The sequence below is a fragment of the Lucilia sericata genome, unplaced genomic scaffold (assembly GCF_015586225.1).
Source record: "Lucilia sericata isolate MDLA Ls3-8-SP2 unplaced genomic scaffold, ASM1558622v1 Contig000772F_arrow, whole genome shotgun sequence".
NCBI classification, from domain to species: Eukaryota; Metazoa; Arthropoda; class Insecta; order Diptera; family Calliphoridae; genus Lucilia; species Lucilia sericata.
In genome coordinates, this window is record NW_023994768.1 from 183,798 (window position 1) to 199,593 (window position 15,796).

Below are 15,796 nucleotides of genomic sequence, written 5' to 3' on the forward strand. Positions count from 1 at the left end.
AGACTATAGACTAGACTATAGACTAACTATAGACTAGACTATAGCTACTATATACTAGACTATAGACTAGACTATAGACTAGACTATAGACTAGACTATAGACTAGACTATAGACTAGACTATAGACCAGACTATAGACTAGACTATAGACTAGACTAAGACTAGACTATAGACTAGACTATAGACTAGACTATAGACTAGACTATAGACTGACTATAGACTAGACTATAGACCTATGACTAGACTATAGAGACTATAGACTGACTATAGACTAGACTAGACTACTATAGACTAGACTATAGACTAGACTATAGACTAGACTATAGACTAGACTATAGACTAGACTATAGACTAGACATATCGACTAGACTATCGACTAGACTATCGACTAGACTACTATCGACTAGACTATCGACTAGACTATCGACTAGACTATCGACTAGACTATAGACTATACTAAGACTACTATAACTAGACTATCGACTAGACTATACTAGACTATAGACTAGACTATAGACTAGACTATAGACTAGAACTAGACTAGACTATCGACTAGACCTATAGACTAGACTATAGACTAGACTATAGACTAGACTATAGACTAGACTATAGACTAGACTATAGACTAGACTATAGATTAGACTAAGACTAGACTATAGACTAGACTATAGACTAGACTATAGACTAGACTATAGACGACTATAGACTAGACTATAACTAGACTATAGACTAACTATAGACTAGACTATAGACTAGACTAGACTATAGACTAGACTAACTATAGACTAGACTATAGACTAGACTATAGACTAGACTATGACTAGACTATAGACTAGACTATAGACTAGACTATAGACTAGACTATAGACTAGACTATAGACTAGACTATAGACTAGACTATAGACTAGACTATAGACTAGACTATAGACTAGACTATAGACTAGACTATAGACTAGACTATAGACTAGACTATAGACTAGACTATAGACTAGACTATAGACTAGACTATAGACTAGACTATAGACTAGACTATAGACTAGACTATAGACTAGACTATAGACTAGACTATAGACTAGACTATAGACTACTAGACTAGACTATAGACTAGACTATAGACTAGACTATAGACTAGACTATAGACTAGACTATAGACTAGACTATAGACTAGACTATAGACTAGACTATAGACTAGACTATAGACTAGACTAGACTATAGACTAGACTATAGACTAGACTATAGACTAGACTATAGACTAGACTATAGACTAGACTATAGACTAGACTATAGACTAGACTATAGACTAGACTATAGACTAGACTATAGACTAGACTATAGACTAGACTATAGACTAGACTATAGACTAGACTATAGACTAGACTATAGACTAGACTATAGACTAGACTAGACTATAGACTAGACTATAGACTAGACTATAGACTAGACTATAGACTAGACTATAGACTAGACTATAGACTAGACTATAGACTAGACTATAGACTAGACTATAGACTAGACTATAGACTAGACTATAGACTAGACTATAGACTAGACTATAGACTAGACTATAGACTAGACTATAGACTAGACTATAGACTAGACTATAGACTAGACTATAGACTAGACTATAGACTAGACTATAGACTAGACTATAGACTAGACTATAGACTAGACTATAGACTAGACTATAGACTAGACTATAGACTAGACTATAGACTAGACTATAGACTAGACTATAGACTAGACTATAGACTAGACTATAGACTAGACTATAGACTAGACTATAGACTAGACTATAGACTAGACTATAGACTAGACTATAGACTAGACTATAGACTAGACTATAGACTAGACTATAGACTAGACTATAGACTAGACTATAGACTAGACTATAGACTAGACTATAGACTAGACTATAGACTAGACTATAGACTAGACTATAGACTAGACTATAGACTAGACTAGACTAGACTATAGACTAGACTATAGATAGACGACTAGACTATAGACTAGACTATAGACTAGACTATAGACTAGACTATAGACTAGACTATAGACTAGACTATAGACTAGGACTATAGATAGACTATAGACTAGACTATAGGACTAGACTATAGACTAGACATAGACTAGACTATAGACTAGACTATAGACTAGACTATAGACTAGACTATAGACTAGACTATAGACTAGACTATAGACTAGACTATAGACTAGACTATAGACTAGACTATAGACTAGACTATAGACTAGACTATAGACTAGACTATAGACTAGACTATAGACTAGACTATAGACTAGACTATAGACTAGACTATAGACTAGACTATAGACTAGACTATAGACTAGACTATAGACTAGACTATAGACTAGACTATAGACTAGACTATAGACTAGACTATAGACTAGACTATAGACTAGACTATAGACTAGACTATAGACTAGACTATAGACTAGACTATAGACTAGACTATAGACTAGACTATAGACTAGACTATAGACTAGACTAGAGACTAGACTATAGACTAGACTATAGTCTAGACTATAGACTAGACTAAGACTAGACTATAGACTAGACTATAGACTAGACTATAGACTAGACTATAGACTAGACTATAGACTAGACTATAGACTAGACTATAGACTAGACTATAGACTAGACTATAGACTAGACTATAGACTAGACTATAGACTAGACTTTAGACTAGACTATAGACTAGACTATAGACTAGACTATAGACTAGATTATAGACTAGACTATAGACTAGACTATAGACTAGACTATAGACTAGACTATAGACTAGACTATAGACTAGACTATAGACTAGACTATAGACTAGACTATAGACTAGACTATAGACTAGACTATAGACTAGACTATAGACTAGACTATAGACTAGACTATAGACTAGACTATAGACTAGACTATAGACTAGATTATAGACTAGACTATAGACTAGACTATAGACTAGATTATAGACTAGACTATAGACTAGATTATAGACTAGACTATAGACTAGATAGACTAGACTATAGACTAGACTATAGACTAGATTATAGACTAGACTATAGACTAGACTATAGACTAGACTATAGACTAGACTATAGACTAGACTATAGACTAGACTATAGACTAGACTATAGACTAGACTATAGACCAGACTATAGACTAGACTATAGACCAGACTATAGACTAGACTACAAAGTACTTATTTTTAAGAAAATCTAATTGACCATGACTTTGTTATGGAATTTTTACTTTCAGAATTAATTATAACAATTGTCAATGAAATAATCTTGTTGTCGATCTATAAACATTCGGCATTAAGAGCACATTACAACAACTAATTACAGCTATATAATTGTTCGATATCCGGCTGTGGAAAATTTATTTATTTTTTAGTATATTGTAACAATTACAATTGTCATTAAATGTGGGAAAATGTGCAAACTTTTGTTAAATTCATTTTATAATTTTGAGATCGATGACCAATTTTTGATAAACTTAATTAATTTTAATTAAATAAACAGAACTTAATTAAGTTGTTGTTTTGTGATTAGAAAAAAAGTTATTTGATAAAATTTTTATAATTTAAAGAGACGCTTACTATAGAGTACATGAAAACCTATTTGAATAGCAATTACTTCTCGTTACGGCAGAACATTTGTATATTATTTTAATTTATTTAATTATGCATTAAACATGCTGTAAACATTCAAATGATTTTATATACTTGATTATTCTAATGAGAACAACCATTAATATGTTAATAGTTTAAAATTATCACATAAATTATTTAAAATTAATGCATTTTCCTTATTACAATCATAAACAAAGTTAGACGATATGATTTTGTCTTTCTTATTGACAAGTATAGAAAAATTATATATATTTTTATCTAAGACTTCCTAGTCTTTATATGTAAAATATTTTTCTAATTTCTCATAATTAGTTATTCTTAACAGGTTTTGAAATGCTCTATAATTTAAATAATTCAATATTTATATTTATCCAGGAATTACTTTACCTCCTACATAGTTCTGTAATATTCATTTACAGAAACCTCATTGATTTGAAAGAAGAACTCTCTAATCAATTGCCCATTTAAGTTTTTCTTCTTCTTTTCTATCTAATTAAATATTTTCTAAAACTAATTAATTCACATTTCTTTCGTCACTTTGAAAGTTATTGAAATTCTTAAGAAGTCTTTATATTATTTTCTAAATTATAAATTCCAGTCACACCTTTTAAGTCTGGTATAGAGTATTTGTTTTAGTATCAGCCTATAGTTTGGTGCTTCAATTTGTTAGTGTTTTAATTACTTTTTAATTTATGTTAAAACTAAATTTAAAATTCAGTTGACATACATATTTTTTAAAATATTACTTTAAGAACTCAGATTTGAAACGAGCCATGAACATTTATTTATTTTTAAATAATTTCTAGTTCAGTTCTAGTATATGTATTTCTAGTTTAGTTCTGCTCTAGTTCAGTTGAAGTTTGAATCTAGTGCAGTTATAGTTTCAGTTCTATTACAGTTCTAGTTCAGTTCTAGTACAGTTCTACTTCAGTTCCAGTTCAGTTCTGGTTCAGGTTTAGTTTAGTTCCAGTTCAGTTCTAGTTCAGTTCTAGTTCAGTTTCTAGTTCAGTTTCTAGTTCAGTTCTAGTTCAGTCCTAGTTCAGTTCTAGTTCAGTTCTAGTTCAGTTCTAGTTCAGTTCTAGTTCAGTTCTAGTTCAGTTCTAGTTCAGTTCTAGTTCAGTTCTAGTTCAGTTCTAGTTCAGTCCTAGTTCAGTTCTAGTTCAGTTCTAGTTCAGTTCTAGTTCAGCTTTAGTTCAGTTCTAGTTCAGTTCTACTTCAGTTCTAGTTCAGTTCTAGTTTAGTTCTAATTCAGTTGTAGTTCAGTTCTAGTTCAGTTCTAGTTCAGTTCTAGTTCAGTTCTAGTTCAGTTCTAGTTCAGTTCTAGTTCAGTCTAGTTCAGTTCTAGTTCAGTTCTAGTTCAGTTCTAGTTCAGTTCTAGTTCAGTTCTAGTTCAGTTCTAGTTCAGTTCTAGTTCAGTTCTAGTTCAGTTCTAGTTCAGTTCTAGTTCAGTTCTAGTTCAGTTCTAGTTCAGTTCTAGTTCAGTTCTAGTTCAGTTCTAGTTCAGTTCTAGTTCAGTTCTAGTTCAGTTCTAGTTCAGTTCTAGTTCAGTTCTAGTTCAGTTCTACTTCAGTTCTAGTTCAGTTCTAGTTCAGTTCTAGTTCAGTTCTAGTTCAGTTCTAGTTCAGTTCTAGTTCAGTTCTAGTTCAGTTCTAGTTCAGTTCTAGTTCAGTTCTACTTCAGTTCTAGTTCAGTTCTAGTTCAGTTCTAGTTCAGTTCTAGTTCAGTTCTAGTTCAGTCTTAGTTCAGTTCTAGTTCAGTTCTACGTCAGTTCTAGTTTCAGTTCTAGTTAGTTCTAGTTCAGTTCTAGTTCAGTTCTAGTTCAGTTCTAGTTCAGTTCTAGTTCAGTTCTAGTTCAGTTCTAGTTCAGTTCTAGTTCAGTTCTAGTTTCAGTTCTAGTTCAGTTCTAGTTCAGTTCTAGTTCAGTTCTAGTTCAGTTCTAGTTCAGTTCTAGTTCAGTTCTAGTTCAGTTCTAGTTCAGTTCTAGTTCAGTTCTAGTTCAGTTCTAGTTCAGTTCTAGTTCAGTTCTAGTTCAGTTCTAGTTCAGTTCTAGTTCAGTTCTAGTTCAGTTCTAGTTCAGTTCTAGTTCAGTTCTAGTTCAGTTCTAGTTCAGTTCTAGTTCAGTTCTAGTTCAGTTCTAGTTCAGTTCTAGTTCAGTTCTAGTTCAGTTCTAGTTCAGTTCTAGTTCAGTTCTAGTTCAGTTCTAGTTCAGTTCTAGTTCAGTTCTAGTTCAGTTCTAGTTCAGTTCTAGTTCAGTTCTAGTTCAGTTCTAGTTCAGTTCTAGTTCAGTTCTAGTTCAGTTCTAGTTAGTTCTATTAGTTCTAGTTCAGTTCTAGTTCAGTTCTAGTTAGTTCTAGTTCAGTTCTAGTTCAGTTCCAGTTGAGTTCTAGTTCAGTTCTAGTTCAGTTCTAGTTCAGTTCTAGTTCAGTCCTAGTTCAGTTCTAGTTCAGTTCTAGTTCAGTTCTAGTTCAGTTCTAGTTCAGTTCTAGTTCAGTTCTAGTTCAGTTCTAGTTGCCGAAAATCTTTTTATGTACTCGGATATAAAGGTCCATAATTTCCCTCCAGCTTACAGTAGAAATATTTCAAACCGTTAAAAATACATACCTTATTTTACACTACTCTGGTCGCAGTTCCGAAATCTGCAAAAAAACAATATTTGGAAATTAAAATTGTTTAAACTGAAATGAAAAAATAATTTTGAGTTTAAATGCAGAACTACGTTCTTAAACCATATCAAAATATTTGGACCAATTATAAATCCACTATGAATGAAAATTTCAAAAACAACCGATGTAATGGGACTCTAGGATCCTTTACGAACCGGGAATGCTTTATCATACCAATCGACACTTTTTTGATGTAACATAAGTTTGAAGAATTTTCAAGTTTTTAAAATAAGAAAACTAGTGTCACTGTTCACTTATGGATAATTTTAACTAAGTTTTACAAAAAACCTGACCTATTTAAACAAAGTTATTAAATTTAATTTAATTGTTTTTACATTTTTTTTCGTATCCAATTGTCAACTCTCAAGCCCTCGTCCAAAGAGAAAATTCCCTCCAACCACTGGAGCCATTCATAATATATCACATAATAATGCAATTTTTGGAATAAATGTCTGTTATTGTTGTAGTGGAATGCATTACAACACCTTTATTGTTGTGTGTATATTTTTAACGAAGACAAAACCAGTTATTTGTCGTTTTTATGCAGACATTATAATACAATTCATACATTCATTCACCCATTCCAGTAGGTTCTGTAATGCAATCGGCATTTAACTACAACAATCCAAAATACTACTCAGAGAAATGTTAAAGCGGTAGATTAAAAAAAAACGTCACAACATTTCAAAATATTTGTAGACATTTAAATAGTTTTGAATACTTTCACTTTCTTTCATTTCTTTCTGTAGTAGTAGTTGTTGTTGCTTTTTTCTTTGTTGAGGCGTGATATTACTAATTGATATAAAAAAAATTTGTTTATATGATAAAAAAATATTTTTGTTAACTATTATTATTGTTGGTATTATTTACAATAATAAAGCGAAATTTATACTTCAATTACTTATGTACGTATGAAGAGAGTTTGGAGGTAAACGCTCTTCGACTAGAGTTTCATAAATTAACGATTTGTTTTTAAATAACATTCGTTAGACGAGGGCAGGTTGAAAATTTAGATGAAAATTTAATTATAAATTAAACCTAGAACTGAACTAGAACTGAACTAGAACTGAACTAGAACTGAACTAGAACTGAACTAGAACTGAACTAGAACTGAACTAGACTGAACTAGAACTGAACTAGAACTGAACTAGAACTGAACTAGAACTGAACTAGAACTGAACTAGAACTGAACTAGAACTGAACTAGAACTGAACTAGAACTGAACTAGAACTGAACTAGAACTGAACTAGAACTGAACTAGAACTGAACTAGAACTGAACTAGAACTGAACTAGAACTGAACTAGAACTGAACTAGAACTGAACTAGAACTGAACTAGAACTGAACTAGAACTGAACTAGAACTGAACTAGAACTGAACTAGAACTGAACTAGAACTGAACTAGAACTGAACTAGAACTGAACTAGAACTGAACTAGAACTGAACTAGAACTGAACTAGAACTGAACTAGAACTGAACTAGAACTGAACTAGAACTGAACTAGAACTGAACTAGAACTGAACTAGAACTGAACTAGAACTGAACTAGAACTGAACTAGAACTGAACTAGAACTGAACTAGAACTGAACTAGAACTGAACTAGAACTGAACTAGACTGAACTAGAACTGAACTAGAACTGAACTAGAACTGAACTAAACTGAACTAGAACTGAACTAGAACTGAACTAGAACTGAACTAGAACTGAACTAGAACTGAACTAGAACTGAACTAGAACTGAATAGAACTGAACTAGAACTGAACTAGAACTGAACTAGAACTGAAACTAGAACTGAACTAGAACTGAACTAGAACTGAAACTAGAACGGAACTAGAAGACTAGAACTGAACTAGAACTGAACTAGAACTGAACTAGAACTGAACTAGAACTGAACTAGAACTGAACTAGAACTGAACTAGAACTGAACTAGAACTGAACTAGAACTGAACTAGAACTGAACTAGAACTGAACTAGAACTGAACTAGAACTGAACTAGAACTGAACTAGAACTGAACTAGAACTGAACTAGAACTGAACTAGAACTGAACTAGAACTGAACTAGAACTGAACTAGAACTGAACTAGAACTGAACTAGAACTGAACTAGAACTGAACTAGAACTGAACTAGAACTGAACTAGAACTGAACTAGAACTGAACTAGAACTGAACTAGAACTGAACTAGAACTGAACTAGAACTGAACTAGAACTGAACTAGAACTGAACTAACTGACTAACTGAACTAGAACTGAACTAGAACTGAACTAGAACTGAACTAGAACTGAACTAGAACTGAACTAGAACTGAACTGGTCTCGGTGGGTTCCCTTTAATTCCAATGTACTAAACGAAATTGATTTGTTCTTCTCCTAAGACTGATCTGAAACAGTTGGTGCTCTTCTACTTCCAAAATACATTTTGGGATTGACCTCGTATTTTTTTAGTAGTTATACAAATATTTTATTTTATTCAAATTTAATAAAAATGACACTGAAAAAATACTCCATCGCCAACCAATATGACTAATACTCATGCATAAATGGTGCCATAACCTAGAGGTGCTAAATACTTCAAATAAAATGAAATACAAGAATATACATATATATCTCGTTTCGAGTTATAAAAAAAAAGAAAATTAAATAAAAAGTAAAAACTACGTAACTTTTCTTCTCGGTTTAAGGTAGGACTGGTATTTTATTAACATATTTATGAAAGAAAAAACAGATTAAGTATTTTTTTGTAATAAAAAATTTTAATATTGATGATTAATTAACATAAAATCCTAAAAGCTTTGGGAGTAAAGAAAAATTGTGAATGAGAATGAAACAGAAAGTGTTTTGGGCTTAAAAAGTTTAAACTGGTTTTATTTGTTTTGGCCTAAAGGGTCAGTTACATAGAGTGTGTTTATTAAATCACAGTTTTTTCAACTATGATTATAAAGAAAATGTGCGTGAGAGTTTAATCAAGTCACGCACACGAATATCAATCACATTTAATAAAAAGAAATTATGTAAATTTTATTTTATCTCTCTGGATTTTAAAATATCAATCATAAAATAATGAAAAGAAGTTGTGAAATTTGGGGAGAAAATGGATTGGAAATAATATTTTTTAGAAGACCAACTACATACAGACATACATATTCAACTAAGTCCCTTTACAGTAAAATTTCAGTAAACATTATATTAAACGATTTTTTTACTGATGACTGAAAAATATATTGAGTATTACAAATAATGAAAACAAAAAACCATTATCAGTTAATTTATTACTGTATTTTTTTTAAATATTAAAAAAAAATAATTGTTCAAATTAAACACCATTATCAGTAAAAATGTATTGATTATTGAAACGTCAAATGCTCTTAATATATGCACTATTTGCTAAATACTCCCAACTTATAATGTTGAACTTGAGTCAGCAATTAAATACCCATCACAACTAACACATGTTTAATATTATCAGAGGCCCAAATGTTTGCTATATTCCCGAAATAGGAGAACGAATTAGGAAATTCAATTCTCTAGTGGCGAATCGGGTCGTAGGACGATCCACTAAGAAGTTCATAGACTATAGACTAGACTATAGACTAGACTATAGTATAGATTAGACTAGACTATAGACTAGACTATAGACTAGACTATAGACTAGATTATAGACTAGACTATAGACTGGTCTATAGACTAGACTATAGACTAGACAATAGACTAGACTATAGACTAGACTATAGACTAGACTATAGACTAGACTATAGACTATAGACTAGACTATAGACCATACTATAGACTATACTACAGACTAGACTATAGACTAGACTATAGACTAGACTATAGACTAGACCACAGACTAGACTATAGACTAGACTATAGACTAGACTATAGACTAGACTATAGACTAGACTATAGACTAGACTATAGACTAGACTATAGACTAGACTATAGACTAGACTATAGACTAGACTATAGACTAGACTATAGACTAGACTATAGACTAGACTATAGACTAGACTATAGACTAGACTATAGACTAGACTATAGACTAGACTATAGACTAGACTATAGACTAGACTATAGACTAGACTATAGACTAGACTATAGACTAGACTATAGACTAGACTATAGACTAGACTATAGACTAGATTATTGACTAGATTACTGACTAGATTACTAGACTAGACTATAGACTAGACTATAGACTAGACTATAGACTAGACTATAGACTAGACTATAGACTAGACTATAGACTAGACTATAGACTAGACTATAGACTAGACTATAGACTAGACTATAGACTAGACTATAGACTAGACTATAGACTAGACTATAGACTAGACTATAGACTAGACTACAGACTAGACTATAGACTAGACTAAAGACTAGACTATAGACTAGACTATAGACTAGACTATAGACTAGACTATAGACTAGACTATAGACTAGACTATAGACTATACTATAGACTACACTATAGACTAGACAATAGACTAGACTATAGACTAGACTATAGACTAGACTATAGACTAGACTATAGACTAGACTATAGACTAGACTATAGACTAGACTATAGACTAGACTATAGACTAGACTATAGACTAGACTATAGACTAGACTATAGACTAGACTATAGACTAGACTATAGACTAGACTAGACTATAGACTAGACTAGACTAGACTATAGACTAGACTATAGACTAGACTATAGACTAGACTATAGACTATAGACTAGACTATAGACCATACTATAGACTATACTACAGACTAGACTATAGACTAGACTATAGACTAGACTATAGACTAGACCACAGACTAGACTATAGACTAGACTATAGACTAGACTATAGACTAGACTATAGTCTAGTCTATAGTCTAGTCTATAGTCTAGTCTATAGTCTAGTCTATTGTCTAGTCTATAGTCTAGTCTATAGACCAGTCTATAGTCTAGTCTATAATCTAGTCTATAGTCTAGTCTATAGTCTAGTCTATAGTCTAGTCTAATCTATACTATAGTCTAGTCTATAGTCTAGTCTATAGTCTATGAACTTCTTAGTGGATCGTCCTACGACCCGATTCGCCACTAGAGAATTGAATTTCCTAATTCGTTCTCCAATTTCGGGAATATAGCAAACATTTGGGCCTCTGATAATATTAAACATGTGTTAGTTGTGATGGGTATTTAATTGCTGACTCAAGTTCAACATTATAAGTTGGGAGTATTTAGCAAATAGTGCATATATTAAGAGCATTTGACGTTTCAATAATCAATACATTTTTACTGATAATGGTGTTTAATTTGAACAATTATTTTTTTTTAATATTTAAAAAAAATACAGTAATAAATTAACTGATAATGGTTTTTTGTTTTCATTATTTGTAATACTCAATATATTTTTCAGTCATCAGTAAAAAAATCGTTTAATATAATGTTTACTGAAATTTTACTGTAAAGGGACTTAGTTGAATATGTATGTCTGTATGTAGTTGGTCTTCTAAAAAATATTATTTCCAATCCATTTTCTCCCCAAATTTCACAACTTCTTTTCATTATTTTATGATTGATATTTTAAAATCCAGAGAGATAAAATAAAATTTACATAATTTCTTTTTATTAAATGTGATTGATATTCGTGTGCGTGACTTGATTAAACTCTCACGCACATTTTCTTTATAATCATAGTTGAAAAAACTGTGATTTAATAAACACACTCTATGTAACTGACCCTTTAGGCCAAAACAAATAAAACCAGTTTAAACTTTTTAAGCCCAAAACACTTTCTGTTTCATTCTCATTCACAATTTTTCTTTACTCCCAAAGCTTTTAGGATTTTATGTTAATTAATCATCAATATTAAAATTTTTTATTACAAAAAAATACTTAATCTGTTTTTTCTTTCATAAATATGTTAATAAAATACCAGTCCTACCTTAAACCGAGAAGAAAAGTTACGTAGTTTTTACTTTTTATTTAATTTTCTTTTTTTTATAACTCGAAACGAGTTATATGTATATTCTTGTATTTCATTTTATTTAAAGTATTTAGCACCTCTAGGTTATGGCACCATTTATGCATGAGTATTAGTCATATTGGTTGGCGATGGAGTATTTTTTCAGTGTCATTTTTATTAAATTTGAATAAAATAAAATATTTGTATAACTACTAAAAAAATACGAGGTCAATCCCAAAATGTATTTTGGAAGTAGAAGAGCACCAACTGTTTCAGATCAGTCTTAGGAGAAGAACAAATCAATTTCGTTTAGTACATTGGAATTAAAGGGAACCCACCGAGACCAGTTCAGTTCTAGTTCAGTTCTAGTTCAGTTCTAGTTCAGTTCTAGTTCAGTTCTAGTTCAGTTCTATAGACTAGACTATAGACTAGACTATAGACTAGACTATAGACTAGACTGTAGACTAGACTATAGACTAGACTATAGACTAGACTATAGACTAGACTATAGACTAGACTATAGACTAGACTATAGACTAGACTATAGACTAGACTATAGACTAGACTATAGACTAGACTATAGACTAGACTATACACTAGACTATACACTAGACTATAGACTAGACTATAGACTAGACTATACACTAGACTATAGACTAGACTATAGACTAGACTATAGACTAGACTATAGACTAGACTATAGACTAGACTATAGACTAGACTATAGACTAGACTATAGACTAGACTATAGACTAGACTAGACTAGACTATAGACTAGTCTATAGACTAGACTATAGACTAGACTATAGACTAGTGTATAGTCTAGTGTATAGTCTAGACTATATACTAGACTAGTCTTTAGTTGGTGGACCATCTTTATGTTAGTTTCATGCCTATGAACATTTAAAATGTCAATGTAAAGTTAACAACCAAAAATGTTTACTTATAGAGTAAAAATTTTGTTTGTTTAATAATATTTAATATACACTTATTAACCCAAGTCATAACTTAAGACCCTTTTCTCCATTCCTTATCAAAAAGTTATCATATTATTCAATTTGTCGTTTCGAGTTCAATATTTGTTTTGTTCTTTTTTTGTTTTCTGCAGATTTTGATGGCAAATATTTATTGACATGTGACAATTTGTTAATTTTCAACATACCACAAATTTGTAAAATCTAGTGAAGAGGGATAGGGAAGAGTAGGAGGATATAGTACAGAAAATATTATTTCTAAATAGTTTGCAAAGTTGTTGACGAAAACAAACAAACTCAAACTCCAGCAGTGTAAACACAAGATATCGAATTGATGATATCAACTTACAAAGTAAATTTTCCCAAAGATTTTTGTCTTTTGTAAAATAACAAAGTTTTCTTCAAAAATTTCCAATTATTTATTTTATATTTACACAGAAAAAATTAATTTTAAAAAATTTTCAATTAAACGATTAATCGAAAATTTTAAAAGGGTTCAATTCATTTTGTATTTGAATCATAAAAATGTATAATCAAATACGTATTTAACAACAACAAAAATATAAAAAAATAAAAATTTTTATACGAAATCAATTATAAGTAGTAATTGAATATACAATTTTTGTTATAGGTTGAACTTCAATAAATAAAATAATTGAAAACGAGGTTTTGGTAATTGAAATCGTTTTTCAGTTTTTTCTGTGTACAAATATACAAACTTGTAGATCTGCTACAGCAATATTTATATAATTTGTTAAATTTGGTTTGTTATTGTTGTGTTTCATTTACAGTTTTGTTTACATGTTGGCATCACCAATCACTTTTTGCACATAGAGTCATGTTTCTTTGTTTTAATACCCTACAACCACTATAATGTGTTCACAATGATATATGTAACGCCTAAAGTATCCCATGTTAAAGAAATCTGATCGATTCAGATTAACTTTGGAGCCTATAAAGCTTTATCATAGCCATGGAATCTTGTAGCTTGTAAAGTGTATCTAATAGTCGGTCATGCCAGACATAACCTTCTTAAGTATTGTTGCTGTTGCATTGTACTTTAGGTTTGGTTTGAAACGATTCGATTTTGTTGTTACTTTTCCTTTAAAACTGAATATGTGTGGTTATGTATGTATATTTGTGGTTTTGCGTTGTAATTTGTAAAATTTAAACATGGTATTTTTGGTACACTTTGTAAGACAAAAGAGCACCACCACATAAAATGTAAACAAGTTTATGTCTTTTTGGAAACGTCTTAAGGAATTGAAACAGCAATACGTTCATAGATGTAAAATCTTAAAATAAACTAAATTTCCTTTAAAAAAATTAAAATTTTTTTCGAAGAAATTTAGGTCACAATAAATGAGATTGTAGGTAGTTAAAGAATACAATATAGTGTATACAATATCTTGTATATAACCCTAATTTCTTAAAAAATTTAATGATATTTTTCGATAATATGGAAATCACTTCATTAAAACTCAAACATTACAGTCTACTACTACATAATGACTGTTAACTTCACGTACAATTTTCATGTTGCGGTTTATAAGCTGTTACCTTTTAAGAGATCTCAGGAAAAGTTTTTGTATTATAAATTTATAAAGTTATTTATTAATAGCTTTTTGAAAATTTGAAAAATACATAACTTTATTAAATGACATTCAATAGTTCAGTTCTCAGTCACTGAACTTAAAAGTTCGATGCCACTAAACACCAGATGTAAATACATTAAAGAATCGGTTTGTATTTGGAAGTTTTGTATCAAAAGTAGCCATTTTGAAATTGTGCGGCAATTGATGACAACTATTATTATAGAGCAGACTATAGACTAGTCTATAGAGCTGACTATAGACTAGTCTATAGAGCTGACTATAGACTAGTCTATAGAGCGGACTATAGACTAGTCTATAGAGCTGACTATAGACTAGTCTATAGAGCTGACTATAGATTAGTCCATAGAAAAGACTTTAGATTAGTCTATCGAGCTGACTATAGACTATTCTATAGAGCTGACTATAGACTAGTTTATAATTTATAGACTAGTCTATAGAGCTGACTATAGACTAGTCTATAGAGCTGACTAGAGACTAGTCCATAGAAAAGACTTTAGATTAGTCTATAGAGCTGGCTATAGACTAGTCTGAAGAGCAGACTATAGACTAGTCTAAAGAGCAGACTATAGACTAGTCTATAGAGCAGACTATAGACAAGTCTATAGAGCAGAATATAGGCTAGTCTATAGAGCAGACTAAAGACTAGTCTATAAAGCAGACTATAGACTAGTTTATAGAGCTGTCTATAGACTAGTCTATAGATCACACTATAGACTAGTCTATAGACCTGACTATAAACTAGTCAATAGAGCAGACTATATATTAGTCTATAGAGCTGACTATAGACTAGTCCATAGAGCTCACTATAGACTAGTCTATAGAGCTGACTATAGACTAGTCTATATAGCTGACTATAGACTAGTCTATAGAGCAGACTATAGACTAGTCTATAGAGCTGACTACAGACTAGTCTATAGAGCAGACTTTAGACTAGTCTATAGAGCAGAATTTAGACTAGTCTAAAGAGC

The 15,796-nt window shown here is 31.0% G+C and overlaps 1 protein-coding gene across 6 annotated transcripts in view; it reads right to left on the bottom strand.

The window, feature by feature from the left end:
* The window catches only part of LOC119607997 (sphingomyelin phosphodiesterase), a 60,271-nt gene that overhangs the window by 17,050 nt on the left and 27,425 nt on the right, over positions 1-15,796 (bottom strand). For 5 of the 6 annotated variants that reach the window (XM_037962199.1, XM_037962198.1, XM_037962195.1 and 2 more), the window contains one exon: positions 6,241-6,275. The exons of the other annotated variant lie outside the window; for it this stretch is intronic. The gene's annotated coding sequence lies outside the window, so the exon portion shown is untranslated. The remainder of the gene's footprint in view (positions 1-6,240; positions 6,276-15,796) is intronic. 6 annotated transcript variants of the gene reach the window in all.